The sequence below is a fragment of the Capra hircus genome, chromosome 1, assembly GCF_001704415.2.
Source record: "Capra hircus breed San Clemente chromosome 1, ASM170441v1, whole genome shotgun sequence".
NCBI lineage: Eukaryota > Metazoa > Chordata > Mammalia > Artiodactyla > Bovidae > Capra > Capra hircus.
The window spans coordinates 110356967-110378781 of record NC_030808.1 but is presented as its reverse complement, the minus strand read 5'-3'; positions in this window follow the sequence as shown (position 1 = coordinate 110378781).

The following is a 21815-nucleotide window of genomic DNA, read 5'->3' as shown; positions in this document are numbered from 1 at the left end:
TAACATTGCCAACTAATTTGAATTTTCCTCAAGCCAGATGAAACACATGCATGCGTCTCATTCAACCTGTAGGCTGCCATTTTGTTCTAGACTAACTAGACTAACACCTTTGTTCTAGACTAACTCTTCCATTTTATAGATGTGGGAAGTAGCCTGTTCAAAGTGGCCTGAAATTGTTCTCTAGGACTCCCATTCCAAAGCTTGCATCACTTAACTACACCTTTTTTCAATAGGAAAACAATTTTAGATGACTTCAAAAGGCACACACACACACACACACGCACACACAAATTGCAGTTAAAAAGCAACACATTGATATATTTTTTTAAAGCACAAGATGATATGAAAACCATAGGGTGAGTTTATGGGAGAGAAGTAATAGAATGCAGGAAGAGTTTGAGAAGGGTTTTTGCAAGCGGCATTTGTGCTAGATCTTGAAAGTTAATGAAAGTTGAAAAGTTAAGTTGCTCAGTCGTGTCCGACTCTTTGTGACCCCATGGACTGTAGCCTACCAGGCTTCTCCGTCCATGAGATTCTCCATCCATGGGATTCTCCGTCCATGGGATTCTCAAGGCAAGAATACTAGAGTGGGTTACCATTTCCTTCTCCAGGGGATCTTCCTGACCCAGGGATCAAACCTGGGTGTCCCACATTGGAGGCAGACGCTTTAACCTCTGAGCCACCAGGGAAGCCCACTAGATCTTGAAGGAAGTGATTAATACAAATTCATAAGAAGGAACAATAGGGGAATTCAATAGAAGGGAACATAATAAAGAAAATTCTTGATTAAGAATTTGTAAATGGACAGGCAAGACAGCACAGAGAATGGCTTGATTTAATTAGGGGGTAAAAATCATGTCACTATCATTCATTCAAGAAATACTTCTTGAGCTGCAACTGTGTGCTAGGCACTGTTCTAGGCCTTGCAATAAACAAGAGAGCCAAGGTCCTGGTTTTTTGTGGACTGGTTTTTCCAGTGGCACAGACAGGTAATAAACAAGTGAAAAGTGATATAAAGTACTATGAATAAAATAAAACTAAACAATGTAACAGTAGCAGCAGAGAATGCACAGTAGATGGGATGATCAGGGAAGATTTCTCTGAGGAATCAGCAATTGCTGACTGAGTCCAAATGATGAGAAAAAGCCAGTCATACAGTGATCTGGGCAGAGAACTTTCACATCAGAGGGAAAAGCTAGTGTAAAGGGCTTTGGGCAAGAAGGAACAGAAAGAAACAAGTGAACTGTGACAAGCACAGTAGGAAACAAGGTCAGAAAGATAGGCAGACACTTTATTAGGCCTTGGTAAGGAGTCTGGAGTGAAATGAGGTTTCCCATAGAGAAGCAGCATAATTTGATTATAAATGCTCAGTTTTCAACAAGAAAGTAGCATAATTTGATAAGAAAAGGAGGTAGATAATGGAACTCTTAAATGGAAGCTGATAAAATGCAGTTAATTTTAGGGAATTGCTGTAGATTTCAGCGGGCAGAACAAGGATGAAAATGGTAGCTGAGAGTCTGTTCTGCCTCCTGACTGCAAACTGGGTTGGGGTCAGGGGCTCTGGGTAGAGGCTGTTGGACAATCCAGGCATAAGAAGGATTAGGATTCATTCGGGAGTGGTGGAAATGAAGGGGAGGAAGCAGTTACCACGAACTCTAAACAGAACAAATTGAGACAAATCAGAACAACCAAATGAGAAAAACTGTTGTGAGGGACTCTCAAGTGTCAGAGTTGGAAGTGACCTTGGTGATTAAGAAGGGAGAGAATTCTATCAAGATACTAACTCTTAGGGGATCATGAGACATCTATTATAAACAACAAAAAATATAAAATTAAAGAGGCTTTGGAGGTGACAGAGCAGGGGAGGAGAGAGGTTTAGAACCACTCTTTGTGTCAATAGAAATTGAGGCTAACAGAGAAGCAGAACTCCCAGGAGGTAATGTAAAGAAGAGAAACAGATTTAAAAAACCTCAATCCTGATTTTATCCATAGTAAGGTTGAGAATACAGTGTAACTAGGTGTTTGTTCTTCTTCTTTTTTTAATTGATCTGCTCAACCAAGGACAAAAGCACAAAGCCCATCTGTCAACTAGAGTTTAGGGAAAAAAAAGTGTGCTAGAAACACGTAGCTATTCTATATAAATGTATTAATAATAAACACTAATATGTTTTACTATTAAAAAAGTGTTATTTGAAGCAAAATTTAAAGGAACGTAAAACAGACTCAGATGGCTTCTCTCTCATTTTCACTTACTATTGATGATTGGGCTTCCCTCATAGCTCAGTCGGTAAATCATCTGCCAGCAATGCAGGAGACCTGGGTTCAAGCTCTAAGTCAGGAAGATCCTCTGGAGAAGGAAATGGCAACCTACTCCAGTATTCTTGCCTGGAGAATTCCATGGATGGAGGAGCCTGGCAGGCTACAGTCCATCGTGTTGCAAGAGTCAGACACAACTTAGCAACTAAACCACCACCACATTGATGATTACATAATATTTGAATGTAAACCTGAATGTTTTCCTAGAATCTTCAGCCTCTCTATACAGTCTGGGAAGGTTGACAGTCCTGAACTGGAAAGCTCTGAGTTTGAAAACCAAACAAAACAAAATTTTAGGCAGACTTTTAAACCAGCTCTTTACTCTTAACATAGCAAAGCACTGATTTTATATTTTAAGAAAAAAAATTTTAAACTTTTATACCCACAAATATTTATCAGTGCCTATGTACAAGAATGAAGAAGATATGGTCCCTGTTCTCGGGGAGTTTACAATTTTATCAACAACAAAAAAAATTTGGTAAGATCTTTATAGTAGAGGAATAACTTTTAGCAGACCAGAGAGAGTTAAAGAATAAGCAGTTGATTGTTTTCTAGGAAGACCCATGGCTATTGTCAGTTCCCTTTAAGAAGAATCAAGTTCATAATATGAGTACAGAGGAAAAGATCAAGTACCTATTTTCCCAGTAAAAATGCCAAATTGTGCCTGCCTCAGAAAAATTCTCATAAATTTTGCTTGCCCAGTGAGGAAAATTCTAGATTTCCTTCAGTTATTTTTAACAATGCATTCAAATTTCATTGTTTTGATTTTGAGGAAAATCGCTACTGCTTTTAACATGTTCATCGATCCTTGTCATGAAGAATTTGAACACTACACATAGTACAGACATGAACATGAAAAAAATCATTCCACTTTCCACTACTTCATAATGACTTCATCATGATTATGAGTAGAAAAACATTATCTGGGTGCTTATACACAGATAAAAAGATCAAGTAGAAGGGTGAAAAGGAGGAGGGAGATAGAGAGCTATAACACTTATATAAATTAGGTTCTGTGTTGCTATTTTCAATAAAATATATTACATTTAATTGTATCTGAATTTCAACTAGGAGAAAAGGAAAACAAAAAGGTAAAAATAGAAGAGAAAAAAAGGTGGAATAAAGTGTGAGAAAACACCACCAACCACTGAACTCTGGCCTCTGGTGCCATGGCACTCTATACTAGGTGTACTAATCTGTGATTTGGTAGAGATTTATTAGCTTTATTTATGTTAAGATATATGTTTAACACTTTGCTTTCATGTATTACCCTTAACCTTTCGTGTTTAATCTGATTTGGTTATAACATATGAGATAGCTTTCTATCATGAGAACATATTTTTCTATTGATATACTCTGAAATCTAACAAAGATACATAGAATAGGAGGTCTTTTACATGGTTTTGATATGTGTGGATTTCAGCTATTACACATTAATTAATAATACTGGGCCCGCAATAACACAGTTCATAACTTACTCGGCATGCTCTATGGTTGGAGAAGGCAGTGGCACCCCACTCCAGTACTCTTGCTGGAAAATCCCACGGACAGAGGAGCCTGGTGAGCTGCAGTCCATAGTGTCACTAAGAGTCGGACACGACTGAGCGACTTCACTTTCACTTTTCACTTTCATACATTGGAGAAGGAAATGGCAACCCACTCCAGCGTTCTTGCCTGGAGAATCCCAGGGACGGGGGAGCCTGGTGGGCTGCCATTTATGGGGTCACATAGAGTAGGACATGACTGAAGCGACTTAGCAGCAGCAGCAGCAAGTGCATAAAGTACAAACTTTGTTCCTAACACTTCAGTGCACCAATCACTATGTAAATAACAGATGTACATCACGATCCATGACTAATCACATCACTTCCTCCAAAGCCTGTATGGTCACCTCGCATCTGTTATTCAGTTCACCCAGATTTGTTTGTTATCACAGAGATAGCAAAGTGTGCAGTTGCCCTGCTTCCTTGTCTCGCAGAGATAAACCTCTGTGACATTTTACAGAAATGGTTAACCAAAAGAGGGAATTGATCAACAATGAGGAAAGCGCAGCCAAGTACAAAAAGAGATAATGCTGGAAGTAAAATCTGAATCCAGTGTGAATGGAATTATAGAAGAAATAACAGACTGTGGTGATACTGGCATTGCTGCAGTGTGAGCCCTTCTCCATGCGCAGCCAGAGGCACCTAGTGAACAAACTAATGACATTAAAGAGGAAAGTGGTTGTGATGAAAGGGTGACGATGTCCCGGAGGAAGTGAATCCAGGAAAAGACGTCATATTAAAAAAGCTCTTGGAGACATTTCACAACAGCGAACATGCAAGGGATAAAATGTTGGAAGCTGATCCAAACTTAGAAAGAAATGACAATTTTGCCAATGCATGGAAAAGATTTATAGCAAGTTATATGATAAGACTATAAGTACAGTTGAAACTACTCTTGATGTGGCTTTCACAAAGAAATAAAATACTTTAATCCTCAATATTTCTAATGCTTTATAGTTTACAGACTGTCAGTATTTACTACTTTTTTCTTTTTCCTATACATTTAAGAGGAGACTTAAGAGGATTTTTAATGTTTTCAGAGAAAATTTTAAATGTCTTGGAATAATCATAATATTTCTGATTGATTAAGAAGATCACTTGGTACGGCTTCAGCTTGCATAGTCATTTTTACATTCTACACTGAAGCAAGGTGAGATCTGTCTGTACTTAATTATCTTGTGCAAATTAGTACTTAAATATAATCTGTCCCCATTTTTTGTACCTCGACTTCTCAACTGAATTTGAAACTGCTTAATTTCAGATATGAGGCAAGCCCTCTTACTTCTACATTGCCTATTCCACCTAGCATAGCACTGAATATTTGGTAACTGCTTAAATAGTACTTATTGGTTTACTAAATAGCTACTCTCAGGGTGAACGAATGAGAGGGATTTTATAAAATGTAAAGTCATAATAATAAATATTATTCCTTTCATGAGAGTGTAAGATTTGCCCATTTCCACTGTTAGAATAACAAAGTATGGTTCCCAAGATTGTATGCTCCTAGCTCACAGGTACAGTATTCTTTTGAATGATGGTCTATGGGTTTGCTTTGTATATGATCTGTATAAAATCCCACAGGTAGCCCTGATATTTATCCCTAGCACCTAGAACAATGCCTACCTTACCAAAGGCACATGATAAACATTTATTATATGAATGTAATTAGTAATAATCACTAGGACTGTGCATAGCGCACTACTTTGTACCAGATGTTTTATACATATTATCTTACATTATCCTTACCAATCCTATGGTCACCATTTTATAGATGAAAAAAACTTGGCTCAGAGAGATTATGTGACTCACCCAGCAAGGGTCTACCAACTAGAGTTGGAATGCAAATATAGGGCTGTTTGATACTAATTCCACTACACTAATAATATAGTGACATTAGTGACATCAAATGATGTGAAAATGGATTAGAGAGAAAGAGATGATACAATTTAAAATCTCTTCAAATTCATTTCCTTTTATCCCAGGCCTAGTTTGACAAGGGGAGAACTTATCATCAAATTTATTTTTGCACAATTTTCTATTTATAATTTCCCTTGTGACATTCCTTTTCTAAAAATCAATTTTTAAAAAGAAACACAAAATTTTCCTACAATATTAGCTTAAAGCAGAAATGATTATTTAGAACAGTCTCTATGTCAGTTTATGAAGCTCTCAGTATATGTGTGTGTGTGTCTATGTCTGTAACACCTTATACCTTTTCAAACATGAACAAAAGTTCATGTTTTAAAAAGTCATTTCAGACTTCCCTGGTGGTCCAGTGGCTAAGATTCTGAGGTTCCAATGCAGGTGGCCTGAGTTCAGTCTCTGGAATCCCTGCCTAGGGAACTAGATCCCACTTGCTAAATTCTGCATCCTGCAACTAAAAAAAAAGATGCTGCAATGAAGATTGAAGACCCTGTGTGCTGTAACTAAGACTAGTGCAGCCAAATAAATTAAAAAAAATTTTTTTTAATTGCTTCGTTTTCTGCTTTGATACTTTCCTACACAAACACTTTATAGGTACCTCATGGCTAATAAACTAGCAATTGCCAGAGAAGATGCATCACTGCAGCAGCACACACTACATAAATTTCTATTAATTTGTCATTCTAGTAGCGGCACCTCAGATCAACCACAGCAGGCTCTTCATGGGAAGGGTCAGGAGGCACATGAAACCTGAAGAGGCCATCATGGGCCATCAGTGACTGTGATAAACCTGGGCAAACCCACTATTGGTGGAGGGTTGTTATCACTGTCAACCCGGCAAACGTCCCTGCTTCAAACTTGAGTTAGTCTGAATTCACTGTTGAACAGAATATGGGTTACTATCTAATTTCTCTCCATCCCCTCTCTGCGTTTGTCTTTCTCTTTTTCCTGCTTTCTCTCCCTGATGGTATCCACCTGCTGCTCCATCCGTTTTCTCTCCCTAGGATTCTTAGCTAAAACTGCTTTTTAAAATTAAGCTTTTGTTCTTTGGTATTTTTCCTACTTTTAGATTTCTTACTGTGTACCTTACAGTGCTCTTTCCTGGCCATTTACTTTGTCCTCCTTCAAATCTTCACAGTTGTCTTCTCTCTTTAAACTAGCTCTGTCGCCTGAGCATTTAGTAAATGCTCTATTAGGGTAGTAGCTTGTGCTGAGGACCAGAAACAAACAGTTCTATTGGTGGTGGCCAGTTAGTGGGACTTTCCCATCAATATTCTCTCTCAAATATCTCACTCTTCCTGGGACTCAAACTATATCCCCTCTGTAGAGACTCATTCATGGGGCATGACTATGTGCTAAGCCTATAGATATGATTGTAAACAGAGCAAATAATTTCCTATCTTCACTGAGCTTTCATTTTAGTGGGGATGACATTGAACAAAACATCAGCTCAGTTCAGTTCAATTGCTCAGTCGTCTCCGACTCTTTGCAACCCCATGGACTGCAGCACACCCAGGCCTCCCTGTCCATCCCCAACTCCAGGATAAACAATATAGATTTTGGTAGATAAGTGCAATCATAGAGGAGGAAAAACTCTTCCTCTGCTGTCTTATGATCTGTAGCTTGGACCTGTCTGACAAATGACAGATTAAGTAGCAGAAAAGCATACACACTTTATCTGATGTTCATATTTTTATATGGTATGGGGGCTTTAAAGAGGAAAGAGGTAAAACCCTAAAGAAGCAGTGAAACACGGGGACTTATACACCATTTTAACAAAGAGTGATAAATTGTGGAAAAGTAACTAGAAAAGGAAAGGGTTTAGGTTTCTAGAGGTAGTAAATTGTGAAAATGTGACTAGGAAAAATATGAGAGGACCTAATGGAAGGGAAAGTTTATTATAATAAGATTTATTTATGCAGATTCATCTTGGTATCAATTCATCTCCAGATAAGAATGTTTTATTTTTTCTGATACTAGGGGGGCATTTTTTTCACTGGAAATTTATGCCATGCTTTTAGGTAGAAAGGGTGAAGAGCAGAGAGCCCTTGCTGCATCTGCTGTTTCTCAATTGTCTTCAGCTCAAAATAATAAATACACCAAAGCAGTGTATTTGGAGGTGCATGCTCTGAATCTCCATGAAGGCAATAAACTGGGTACTGTGATGGGGTAGAGATGCATTGCTTCAGATAGGGTGGTTACAGAAGGTTTTTCTTAGGAATTGACATTTGCTCTGAGAACTGAAAGCTGATATCTTGGATAGTCAAGTGAAGATTCCAAGAAAGAAGTTTGCAGATAGAGGGAACAGCATCACTGCCCTATGGCAGCAAAGAGCCACAGAGACAGCCCTGCTAAAGAACAGAAAGGTAGCCAGAAGGGCAGAGGAAGGTGAGCAAGGGTGAGCATGGGGGAGATGAGGTCAGGGAATCATCAGGGGCTGGATCCTATGAGGCCTTTCAGAGCCATGGGAAGGAATTTTGATTGGCTTGGACAAGGTGGTAGCAGTAGCAACAGAAAAGTATATAGTTATAGAATACATTTTGGAGGACATGCTGATGAGGTAGACATATATGGGAAAAGGAGGAATGAAAAATGACACTTGAGATTTTGGCTTGACCACTACTATGGTGTGTTTACTGAGATAGGAAGGATCAGGGAAGCAAGTGTTTGTGGAAGAGGAATGAAGAGTTCTGTTTGTACATGTTCAGTGTGAGTGGCCTATTAGATATCCCAGGGGAGCTGTGTAAAGCTTGGAGTTCAGCAGAGGTCAACATCTCTTGCCCTTAAGTTTGGCAGAAATTTTACCGAGCAAATAGTTTAAGAGAAATAACAATATGTCTATACTGAAGTTAGAATTATCGATATATCTTTTTTTATTAATGTTTGAGTCAATTGCCTTATTTTGGAAAGCAAATGACTGGTGACAACAGGTTAATGTAACAGTAGGGCATTTTTGACATTTGCTGTTAAATCAGTGTAGATAGTATTTTTCAGAGCAGGATTCTTAGAGTATGCACCTGGGAATGTTCCAAACAAGTTCCCAGTGTATTCTGATGTTTGACTAGATTTAAAACCCAACTCCATCATTTACTAACCTTATGGCTGTGGCAAGTTATTAAAGTTTCCACAGCCCTGTTTTCTTGTGTGGAAATGGAGATAATAGTGACCTCAGAGTGTAGATTTCCTCAATGGCCTCTTTAGTCTTATGTGGACATTATGCAAAAGGAGACAAGAGATCAGTGAAAGTTATATTTGTCTATGTCTCCCAAAGCTGACCTAGATCCAAGCTGGATAGGCCCAAGAGATGCTAGCTAAGGTGCTCAATATAACACTATAAGGAGGCCTGAGCCCTACCCATCACTTCCTCCACTTTGAGATGCATGAAGATAGTGAGGCCTGCTGGCAACCTGGAGTGGATGATCATTTAATAAACTCAGGAGGGTGTGGCATCGATCTGAGTCTTAGTCTGGGGCTATTAAGATGTGCCTTGAGTAAAAGACTACATGCTTGTTATTCCAACTGATTCCACTAAGGCAGTGGTTCTCAAATTTAAATGTAAATCAAATCCCTGGAGGGCTTGTTAAAGCACAGATCACTGAGCCCCACTTCCAGAATCTTAAATTCAGTAGGTGTTAGATGAGGCCCAAGAATTTGCGTTTCAACAAGTTTCCAGGTGATGGTGATGCTCTGAGAACCATACTGCCCCCCTGCATCCCAGAGAGCTAGGCTGTATGCATGACTGTGACCTCATATTCTGTATCTGGTACAGGCAGGAGTTATCTATCTCAGCAACAAAGTTGACAACACACATAACACAATTGTTACCAATTCCAAGTTTGGTCTGCTTGCTGCAAGACAGGCCAATTAACCTAAGGCTAGGTGTTGAGGCATCCTAAAAGATGATGCTATAAAAGTGCTGCACTCGATATACTAGCAAATTTGGAAAACTCAGCAGTGGTCATGGGACTGGAAAAGTTCAGTTTTCATTCCAATCCCAAAGAAAGGCAATGCCAAAGAATGTCCAAATTATCATACAATTGCACTCATCTCACATGCTAGCAAAGTAATGTTCAAAATTCTCCAAGTTAGGTTTCAATAGTACGTGAACCGAAAACTTTCAGATGTTCAAGCTGGATTTAGAAAAGGCAGAGGAACCAGAGCTCAAACTGCCAACATTTGTTGGATCATAGAAAAAACAATAGAATTCCAGAAAGACATCTACTTCTGCTTCATTGACTACACTAAAGCCTTTGACTGTGTGGATCACAATAAACTGTGGAAAATTATTCAAGAGATGAGAATACCAGACCACCTTACCTGCCTCCTGAGAAATCTGTATGCAGGTCAACAAGCAACAGTTAGAATCGAACATGGAACAATGGACTGGTTCCAAATAGGAAAAGGAGTACGTCAAGGCTGCATATTGTCACCTTATTTAACTTATATGCAGAGTACATCATGAGAAACGCTGGACTAGAGGAAGCACAAGCTGGAATCAAGATTGCCAGGAGAAATATCAATAATTTCAGATATGCAGATGACACTACCCTTATGGCAGAAAGTGAAGAGGAACTAAAGAGCCTCTTGATGAAAGTGAAAGAGAAGAGTGAAAAAGCTGGGTTAAAACTCAACATTCAAAACACTAAGAGCATGGCATCTGGTCCCATCACTTTACGGCAAATAGATGGGGAAACAATGGAAACACTGACAGACTGTATTTTGGGGGGCTCCAAAATCACTGCAGATGGTTACTGCAACCATGAAATAAAAAGACTCTTGCTCTTTGGAAGAAAAACTATGACAAACCTAGACAACATATTAAAAAGCAGAGACATTCTTTTGCCAACAAAGTTCCATCTAGTCAAAGCTATGGTTTTTCCAGTAGTCATGTATGGATGTGAGAGTTGGATTATAAAGAAAGCTGAGTGCTGAAGAATTGATGCTTTTGAACTGTGGTGTTGGAGAAGACTCTTGAGAGTTCCTTCAACTGCAAGGAGATCCAACCAGTCCATATTAAAGGAAATCAGTCCTGAATATTCATTGGAAGGACTGATTATGAAGCTGAAGCTCCAATACTTTGGCCACCTGATGCGAAGAACTGACTCATTTGAAAAGACCTTGATGCTGGGAAAGACTGAAGGCAGGAGGAGAGGGGATGAGAGGATGAGATGGTTGGATGGCCTCACTGACTCGATGAACAAGAGTCTGAGCAAGCTCTGGGAGTTGGTGGTGGACAGGGAAGCCTGGTATGCTGCAGTCCATGGGGTCACAAAGAGTCGGACACAACTGAGCGACTGAACTGAACTGAACTGATCCTGGCTCTTCCTGTCAGAGCCTATATTGTTCTCGTTGGAGGTTTTCTTGATGTCTGACTGGCACCTAAATCTCCTGTCTCGTTGTGCCACAATCTCCTTGACTTGTATTACTCCTCCCACACATCCCGACTTCTGCTCTCTCTGCCTTCTGGAATGAATGTCTCTTCAATTAGGTCAAGGTACATTATACTGCAATAACATGAAATCCTGATAGTCCAGTGGTTTACTACAACAAAAGCTGTTTTTTGTTTTAATTTCTCATTCATGTTCTATTCCATGTCACTTTTATTTTGGGATTTGGACTGAAGGAGTAATCACTACCTGTGACACACTGGTCATTTTAGAGCAGAGAGAAAAGCAATGGCAGAACTATGCAATCACTTTTAAAAGTCACGTGTCCCTTCTACTCATATTTCCTTAGTCAAAGCAAGTCAGAAAGCCAAGCCTAATAGTGGTGTGTGGAAAATATAATCATCTTTTAGTATAATTCCTTCTATAATATAATATTTCCCTGTTGGGAGGGGCTGGCAGGGTGGAGCTGGACCTGTGTTTGTTTTTGCAAACTGATACAAATTAAATTCTAACTTTATGGACGTGTAGGAGATCCAAGTTAGCAGTGATCTACTCCACCCTTCTTCCTTTTTATTTTTGCAGCCTCCCTGTTTTCACTGGCCATTTTACTCATTTTCTTTCCATCCTTCAAGCCATAATCAGCTTCTTTGGACTCCACAAAAGATCTTAAGCTATCTTTGGTTGAGAGGTTGAGAAAATGAAGAAAGAAGTGAAACAGGAGAAAGAGGAAAGGAAACTACCTTATTTAAGAAGTTTAAACCAATGTACTTTCATAGATTTAAACAAAACTATGCTCCATAGCAAAATTTCATCTGTCCAGCACGGTACAGGCTAATGACATTATCAGTTGTCAGTGGCCATTTTTTAGTCACTGCCATGTTTGCTGTGATCGTGCATAGATGTGGGGGTACTTTATGAACCCTCTTGACTCTGTCTTGTCCAGAGAGTACAAAGACCATGGGACTGTTGGAAGAGCTGGTAAGAAGACGCAAATAGCTGTGATGGAAACCAAAATAGAGAGAATAAACATTTTAAATGAGGAGAAAATGATGAGAGTTGCATGTGTGTAAGGGATGAGTTGTTTCCCAGAAGGAATAGTTCTGAAGGACAAAGAGAATCAGGCAGCAATTGAAGAACTGGGCTTTTGCAATCAAGGGTAATCAGCAAGAGATGAGGCACTGTGATTAACAAAATGGAAAGCCTTGCCCACAGAGATAGATGATCAGAATCAACACAGATGTCCTTTAGCCTGTGTTAATTCAGGAGAAGGCCAAGAGTTTGTTTGAGAACTTAAAGGCTAAATATGTTTGTGGTAGACCAAGGCCGGGCCTGCCTACAAAATAAGTGGAAAACTCCTACACCCTGCCGCCCAGGTGTAGATAAGGAGCAACTGCTCCAGGCTGGGCACAGCAAGCATTTCAAGGTCTGGAATCTGGACATAAGCCTGCATGAAATGGCTTACTGAGTAACTACATTTTTGCCTTATATGGTAGCATAAATTGTTTCTGGTTGCTAACGTGTCTGGAGGTATGAAAGATATTGAGCCCACACCTCTGGGCTCCCCTGACCTCCCAGACATCTCAGTCTCTTCAGGCTGCCAAGACGAACAAATTTATGATGACTCTGCGAAAAACAAAGGAGGCAATAGACAGCTGCATCTGCCTTACCTCATGTCTATCCTTTGCACTGCTTACATCCTGCTTTGGAAGTAAATCAAAGTGTAGCATCTTTGAACTGAACTCAGAGTGTCACTCTCTCCTGTTCTCTCACCTAGACCAGGCTCCACGTTCTGACTCCACGTGGGGTGAAAGTACTGCTAAGGAAGCTCCTGTTAATACCCACGAGTGGCCCATTAGCTTAAGGCCGGGCCCCATCTGCACTGTCAAATCACTAGGTAAGTGCAGATATTATATCTGCAGAGGTCAAGGGATTACTGCCTTGAAAGGTTTTCAAGGATCTATTCTGGTGGAGAAAATGCCCAGTAGCACACATGCGTCAGGAGAGACAGGACAAGTGATTTAAGTTTTGACAACCGTCTAACTCCTATTAGATAGAAATATGCTTATTTATTACAAGCTTAAATTCTCAGTCACATTAGACAGTAGCAATGGGGCCCTAATCCCACCTGGTTTGCGTCTCCCTTTCCCTCTTAAAGTCTCTTCCCAGGCACCTTTACAAACCCCAGGCTCCTTTCAACATAATATGAACAGCACTGCCCGACTTTATTCAATATTAGTAAGTTATAGTGCAAACTGGGGCATTTTTAACCATGGAAAACTGTTGGTAATGATGCCAAACCATAGACCTAACTTGGGACCCTCATGGGAAAACTGGGATTACAGTCACCCTGTAGATGTCCTAATTCCAGTATTTGCCTGCTGAGGCTCCTTCTGAAGAGACCCTGTTCTGTCCACAACCCCTGCTGGAGAGGCAGCCCCAGGCTCATCAGACTGACCCTAAGCCACAAGACTGAATTCTAGTTGAGCATGTGACCCAAGGCTGGTAAACAACCCTAGGCTAGTGACTCTGGGAGACCTTGAGGCTTGGCTAGACACGACAAGCCTGGTCAAATGGATTCTCTCCTTCATAAATCAGAAATACTGACCAAAAGAAGCTGAGGGGGTGTGATGATTCTATTTTTTCTGCCTCCACACTGTTAACATGGAGAACAAGCATTGCCATTGTCAGTAAGTAACATCTGTCATTACACTGCAACAATTCTCAACTGCTTAGGGAGTGGAGCAGGGAAGTGGTAATGTAAAAGTCTCCAGCAGTATCTGCTAAAATCACAAATGTATACATCCTTGACCGAGTAATTTCAAGTAAGTCTAGAAATTTATTGGATGTCCTTGCACATTTGCAAAGTGATATAGGTAGATGTCATTCACTGTGTGCATGTATGTGTGTGCATGCTAAGTTGTGTCCAACTCTTTGTGACCCCATAGACTGTAGACTGCCAGGCTCCTTTATCCATGGGATTTCCCAGGCAAGAATACTAGTGTGGGTTGCCATTTCATTCTCTAGAGGAGCTTCCCAACCCAGGGATTGAACTCATGTCTCCTGCATTGTAGGCAAATTCTTTTACCATTGAGCTACTGGGGAAGCCCTGGCATTTTATAATAGGTGCCAAACATATTAACAGTTTATGGAAATATATGAAAGACACAGGAATACCTTTGATTTCACCAGATTTTCATAAAGATTAATACTGATTCAGTGAATCCCCTCCCCAAACCATTTTGTTTTCAATGCCTGAGGTTATATAGCTGAACTTTTTGTATTATTCCTTTTGCTTAAACCTGCTTTCACAGTGAGGGTTTCCCAGGTGGCTCAGTGGTAAAGAATCCGCTTGCCAAGCATGAGACACAGGTTTGATCCCTGGGTCAGGAAGATTCCCTGGAGATGGAAATGGCAACCCACTCCAGTATTCCTGCCTGGGAAATCTCATGGACAGAGGAGTTTGGCAGGCTACAGTCCATAGGGTCACAATGAGTCAGATACGACTTAGCACTTAAAATACCACCACTACCTCTTATGCAGTGAACAGAATTATCACCATACAGAAAAACATGGAGAGTCTGTCCTCCGCAGCCACGAAGAAAATGCATTGAGGATTTAACAACTATTGTACATATTTTATTTGTTCTCTTAGTGACTTAAAGCAATGTCAAGAAGACTATGCTTTTAGGCTGGTGTATACTCTTTAATATTTCAAGTAGTGTTTGTAATGCTCAACAGTTTTTAAAATGGACTATGAACATAACAGAGTACAATTATAACTGGAACAACTTCTTGGGAAGTTCCTTTGCTTATACAAGAAATGGTTCAAATATGATAGAGTATAGTTGCTTAATTACTCTGTTTTCATTTTTTATGAAATGCTTCTCTCTGGTTTATGATATTGTGATGTAACTTTACCATTAGCCTCTACACAAACACACACATATCCCAATTACTTATCACATTTCTAAGATAATTTTTCCCCTGAGTAAGATAAGACTTAAATGTTGAAAGAGGAGGGAATTTATGGGCTCTCTGCTAGAATTAGAGATATTTGTTGTGGAAATGGTTTTAGAGAATATTTGTCTAAAACTTTTATTTTGTAGACAGTGAAAAATGAGACCCCAGGAGGCAAAATTACATACCCAATGTCACACAGATGGTCAGAGAGGCAGGATTGGAATCCATTTCTTCTGACTTTCAGGTTGAGATTTGGTAGACTGATCAGAAGGAGCAAAGCTTTAAACAATTCGTGTTAAAGGTGCTACTTGGAACCCATGTTCCCTTGTTCCTGGTGACTTTCTGCCCCCTCCTGTTTCCTTATCAGTACTTTTGGTTGAAATGTACAGCCTAGACGCTTCTCTGTCTTTCACCTCCTTGCAGCCTTTCTTTTATCCTTCCCCAACTCCACTCCAGTTCTTATGTGTACTGCTGCTCCTTCCTAGTGTGCAAGGATTTTACAGATCTGCTCAAAATTCAAAGGAAGTCACTGAGAGAAGCATTATATAATACAGAAGACTAATGGGTTAAAATGTAGACAGCAATGGAAGAGAGGTTTCTATTTGCTGATTACATTAATTCAGTGAATAATCTTGGTTGGAAGATGGGAAAGCTTAGTAGCATGGTTTTCAGCCTTTGAATAGACGCTTACTCCTTGGAAGAAAAGTTATGACCAACCTAGATAGTATATTCAAAAGCAGAAACGTTTCTTTGCCGACTAAGGTCTGTCTAGTCAAGGCTATGGTTTTTCCTGTGGTCATGTATGGATGTGAGAGTTGGACTGTGAAGAAGGCTGAGCGCCAAAGAATTGATGCTTTCGAACTGTGGTGTTGGAGAAGACTCTTGAGAGTCCCTTGGACGGCAAGGAGATCCAACCAGTCCATTCTGAAGGAGATCAGCCCTGGGATTTCTTTGGAAGGAATGATGCTAAAGCTGAAACTCCAGTACTTTGGCCACCTCATGCGAACAGCTGACTCATTGGAAAAGACTCTGATGCTGGGAAGATTGGGGGCAGGAGGAGAAGGGGACGACAGAGGATGAGATGGCTGGATGGCATCACGGACTTGATGAACATGAGTCTGAGTGAACTCCAGGAGTTGGTGATGGACAGGGAGGCCTGGCGTGCTGCGATTCATGGGGTCACAAAGAATCGGACATGACTGAGCGACTGAACTGAACTGAACTGAGTGTACTATGTGGAGGAGGAAATGGCAACCCACTCCAGTGTCCTTGCCTGGAGAATCCCAGGGATGGGGTCGCACAGAGTCGGACACGACTGAAGCGACTTAGCGGCAGCAGCAGCAGCAGCAGCGCACTATGAGGAGAAGGCAATGGCACCCCACTCCAGTACTCTTGCCTGGAAAATCCCACGGATGGAGGAGCCTGGTGGGCTGCAGTCCATGGGGTCTCGAAGAGTCAGACACGACTGAGCGACTTCACTTTCACTTTTCACTTTCACGCATTGGAGAAGGAAATGGCAACCCACTCCAGTGTTCTTGCCTGGAAAATCCCAGGGACGGGGGAGCCTGGTGGGCTGCCGTCTATGGGGTTGCACAGAGTTGGACACGAATGAAGCAACTTAGCAGCAGCCGTCCACTATGAATCATCAAAACTTAAAACCACCTTTGTATAAAATGAAGCTTAAAATCCATAGGAAAAATAAGAACTATGATTTAAAAGATTGCCCTTTAAGCCTATAAAACAACTAACATTTTTAGAGTTCTTTACAGTTTATAAAGCACTTACACATTCCCTTTCCTCTTTGGGCTTCAAACAATCAGGTGAGCTCAGTAAGACAATCTGTGTTGTTATCTAGAGGAAAAACAGAGATTCAAAGTTAGACAGATTTACCCAGGGGAGACTCAAATCTTAGTCTTCTAATTCTATAAATCCCATGTTCCTATCATCTCACTGTTCTGTCTCTCAAAAAGTCCAACCACAAACCCTCACAATTTAGAAACTGAGGAAATTGGACCAAATCTGTTTAGAAGGTATGATGGTTAATTTAATGTACCATCTGCAACAGGTCCAGGCTGCTGTGCAAGGTACTCTGCTGTATGGGCCAAATGATCCTGGAAGGTTATATGGATAATAGTTTAAGGTACTATTCCCTGGATGCTGTGGCAGATGAGATCAGAGCACAAGGCACAGATATGCATGCTGGAGAGAAACTGGTTGGTTTGAGATGGTATAAATATGAGAGTATGCGCTCATTTACTTACTCATTTTTATGAAATGCTTCTCTCTTGCCTACATACTGACAGAGATTTTACTGATGAGAGGGCTGATATCTGACAGAGAGCTGCCTCGTTTAAAACCCCAGTATGAAACTTCTCTTCCTGCTCACAAGATCGAAAAAGGCCTCCTTCTGCTCTATTTGTCTTTGGGCCTGAAGGAGCAAAGAACATTCCCTTCAGGACAGCACAGTCCTAAAGAAGGGGAAGTGCTGGGCTACTCATGAGCTATTACTTTTTCCTAACACAGATGTCGAGAGAAGAGCCAGGATTATTACATTTATTGAGCTCCCACCACACAGAAGGAGACATCAGGAGTGGAAAGACATGTTCCTCCTTACTGAAGTTCGGGAAGATTTCAAGACTTAATGTAGGTGAAATACTTAGGGCCTGGTCCAGAGTCAGTACTTGACCCGTGCAAGTTGTGCCAATTAGAAATTCACAGACTCATTTCTGATTCCAGCTCCTCCATTAACTGTGTGTTTTAAGGCAAGAAGCCGCATCTGTCTGGTTCACTGTTGAATGCCCAGAACCAAGACTGGTGCCTTGTGCAGCACCTGTAATAATAATAACAATAATTAAAAAAATAAATTATCCTCTTGGAATTTATTTCCTCGTCCATAGAATGAGGAATTTGATGTCTTGATGATACTTAAATTTCTTTTTGCTCTATCGATCTAATTCTCTAAGAGGGAGTGGCAGCAAATCTAATACACCTATTTTGTTTGTTTTAAAAAATATATAAAAGGATTTGCTGCCGGCATCTAGTCTGTGTATATTGAATCCCAATATTTTAAAAGAGCAAATTCACTTAGAATAGCAATATATGTATAATTCTTTAATAATGTTGGGGTTAATTAACTTTACCCTAAAATATCCCAATTTTAGTAATAGTGCCAGTATTTTCTATTATTCTTTATAATTTTTCAAAAAACTTATATTTGGGGTACTAAAAATCTTAACCCTATTAGTAAGTGTCCACAGCTATGCTACTATAAAACCTTCTCACTTTAAAAGTTTAGGATTTTATGGAACAAATCCAATGTTGCCAAGCATTCAGATAATTGTTTTAGAAAATAATCTCTTCCTTGCTCACCAAGCCAGAAACAAAACCATCCTCCAATCGTTACCATGTGAGAGATGAGAAAATAGGCTCAGGTAGTAATCTTGACCTTCTGAGCCACGAGGGAAGCCCTAGTAATATGACCAGGGCACAAAGTCAGTAAGTGGCTGAATCTAGTTCTGAGATTTTTAAGGTGGCTTTGTATTTTACTAGTATCTTATCAAGCAATTGGTACTTATAATCATGTGCCCCATTGTCCACTACACCGCTGGAAATTTAACATGGTCTGGAAGAGAACATGCACTGAACATAGTAGAATTTAGAAATTTTCCATTAGAAAATATAAAGTTTCTTATTTACGTTTGGATAGATTTGCCAACAAGGACAAATATCATAAATCTAAACCTGAAATAATCACATTGTTAACTGGCTATACCCCGATACAAAATAAAATGATGGCACTAAAAAAAATGTTTTTTAATTAAAAATAAAGTGAACTGCCTCAAAAGGCAGTGAAAAATATCACAGTAGGTGACTGAATTCAGCAACTTAAAAAACAAAGTTTCTTCAAGACTCAGATCTCCTTTCTGCCCTGCTGTTTCAGTTTGGAGTCTAAAAGACTATCTATCTACTTTGTGTCTGACTTATTTTCCTGTCAGACAGGAACTGGAATTTGAACTTTGCTCTCCAAAAGCCAAAGGCCAACTAATTTAGAAGGAGACTCTCAAAATCTATGATGGTTTCTTCTAGTTTCATTAGTTTTGTCTAAAGTGATTAAAGGATTTGATTCCCAGATAGCCATGAAACTTACTGCTATTTTTACAAATCACATTAATTTCTATACTTAATTCTGATCACTTGTGGCATTCCTGAGGCAAGTCTGGATTCATGCAGCATTCCAACCCCAGTGCCTTTTCAAGTTTCCAAAAAAATCCTGTGCCAGTGAGTGATGATACCTTTATTGTAGTAGCCCCAAGGTGTGGAAGTTGTTTCCTGTGGCCTAGACTCAGCCCAACCCCTCCACTTGTTGAAACATCTGCAAATACTTTGTTCATTTCAGAGGCATCTGACCACAGCTAGCCTTCCATCTGGATTGCTTCCTCTTTCCTGATTGCTCACATAAAGCATCAATAATCTGGGAAGACACTCAGCAAGAGAGAAACTAGGTGGGCCTAGGGATTAGATTGAAGTGCCTGGAAGTTAGTTCTTAGGAGTTTTCTCTCATACTCATTCATTAATTGATTCATTCAATCATCACCATTTATTGGGTGATACTACTGGTGCAAATATCAACAAGGAGCAGTCTCTGTCCTGAAACAGGAAACAATATTACATGCTACATTTATTGTCTCAAGTAAGGAATTATATTAATCAGTTTATAATAATAAACTGTATTTACTAGGTCTCTTCTATCTGTAAAGTTCCGCAATTGTTTTTATTCTTATCTTCAGTAGGTATAAGGTTTATAGAATCTTTTATCTGTTTGCCCACTTTGAAACTATATAAAACTGAAAGCAATACTCTCTAAAGGGTTTTGTAAATAATCATTAAATAATTTAAGAAATATCCCAGGAATTTTTACTTGATATGTGAAATGATAAATTGTGTTCCTCTGAGTAATCACATTCCTTAATATGTTGCATTTGCTTTAACATTTCTATATGTGAAAACTATTAATATAAAACTATCTGCTTAACTATTATTAGAAAGACTATATTTTAAAAGATTTTAATGCAGTTGGATTATTTTTATGCTCTTATGTGTTTTAAAAACATAAAATTCCATGTTTTAAAAATATATCTATATTGTCCACACATTTGCACATTTTATTAAGTTTTTTATAATCAAACCATACAAAGATCTAATTAAGTCATCCCAGGAGTTGCTGAGCAATAATTATACCTTCAAAGTACCAGAAGATTTAAGGCGTATACAGGGCGCGACCCATCCACCCAAGATTTCAAAACCACAAGGTTCTTCAGGTCCTGTTGGGGCTTATCTATTTGCACGTCTTCCCTTGCAGGAGTTTGGACTAATCAGGTCACTACATCTTGACTGTAGTCTCTACCATTCATTGTTTGCAACACTGAAGTACTGTCAACAGACCGCAGGGAAGTTAGCAATGGATAATGAAAAGGCTAATAGCAAGGCTGTACCCAGGGTTCAGCAGGACAGATAGCCTATGTCAAATCATCTGATATCATACAAATGAGCTCAGCCAAAAGGTTGAGCCACGTTGTCTGATGGCATTGTGTCCTCGGGTTGCAATGCAGTACTAAGCAAACTGTTGCACGTTGACAGTTCTTGCAGTTTGCTAAAATGGAAAAGTCAGGTTGTTTCTCCAGCACTGTTTCTGTTTTGCGGCAAAACATTTCCTACAGGGTTCATGCCTCAGCTAATCGTCTTTGATCCAGATATTAAGTGGTCATCTTGGAAGCAGACAGGCCTTCCTAGGTGGGCTCGTGGTAGAGAATCTGCCTGCCAATGCAGGAGACAGGGGTTCAATCCCTGGATTGAGAGGATTCCCTGGAGAAGGGCATGGCAACCCACTCCAGTATTCTTGCCTGGAGAATCCCATGGACATGGGAGCCTGGTGGGCTCCAGTCCATAGGTTGCAGAGAGTCGGTCATGATTGAAGCGAGCTAGCACGCACGGAAGCTGACAGGAGTTGGTTCATTTCTCCTTCCCATCCCCCAGTGCTCCCTGTCTGGAGACTCATAACAGAGTAGTGCTATTAAATATAGTATGAAAATACATGTCGAAGGGCAGATGAGAGCTAGGTGCCCGAGAACTTGGAATAACAGAGAGAGCCCCTGAGCCTTATGGTACTTTGTTCAAATTTTTTAAAAAGACACTACTTCCTGAGGTGAGTGACATATATCTTAGCAGGTAGAGGATGGAGTTCAAAGCCTACCCACCTCCTCTGCCAGGCACCATTATGCAGTCAACAAACTGCACATGTATATGGTCGCCTGGCAGAAAGAGTATCAGAGCCTTCCAATCATAGATGAGAGCACTGAGAAAGATGAAGTCAACTTTGATATGAAGAATAATGGAAAACAGGCAGTACTGGGTGGTTCTGTCTTATGATTCTCTAAGTAGAAGAGGCTGTTTAAGTATGGTATCTGCCTTCTGATTCAACTTAAAACTATTTACCATTTTATGGTGACTCCTTTCCTCTCAGGAGATTTCTTCTAAAAGTTCAGATGAGGAGCAGGTTTTACATGTACACAAAGATGTACATATTATAGTCCTATTCCTAAGGTGGTCTGCATTTAAACAGAGGCAAAAACATTTAAAAACTGGTTACTGCTCTGTCCCCAACACCTAGAGCAATACCTGAAACACA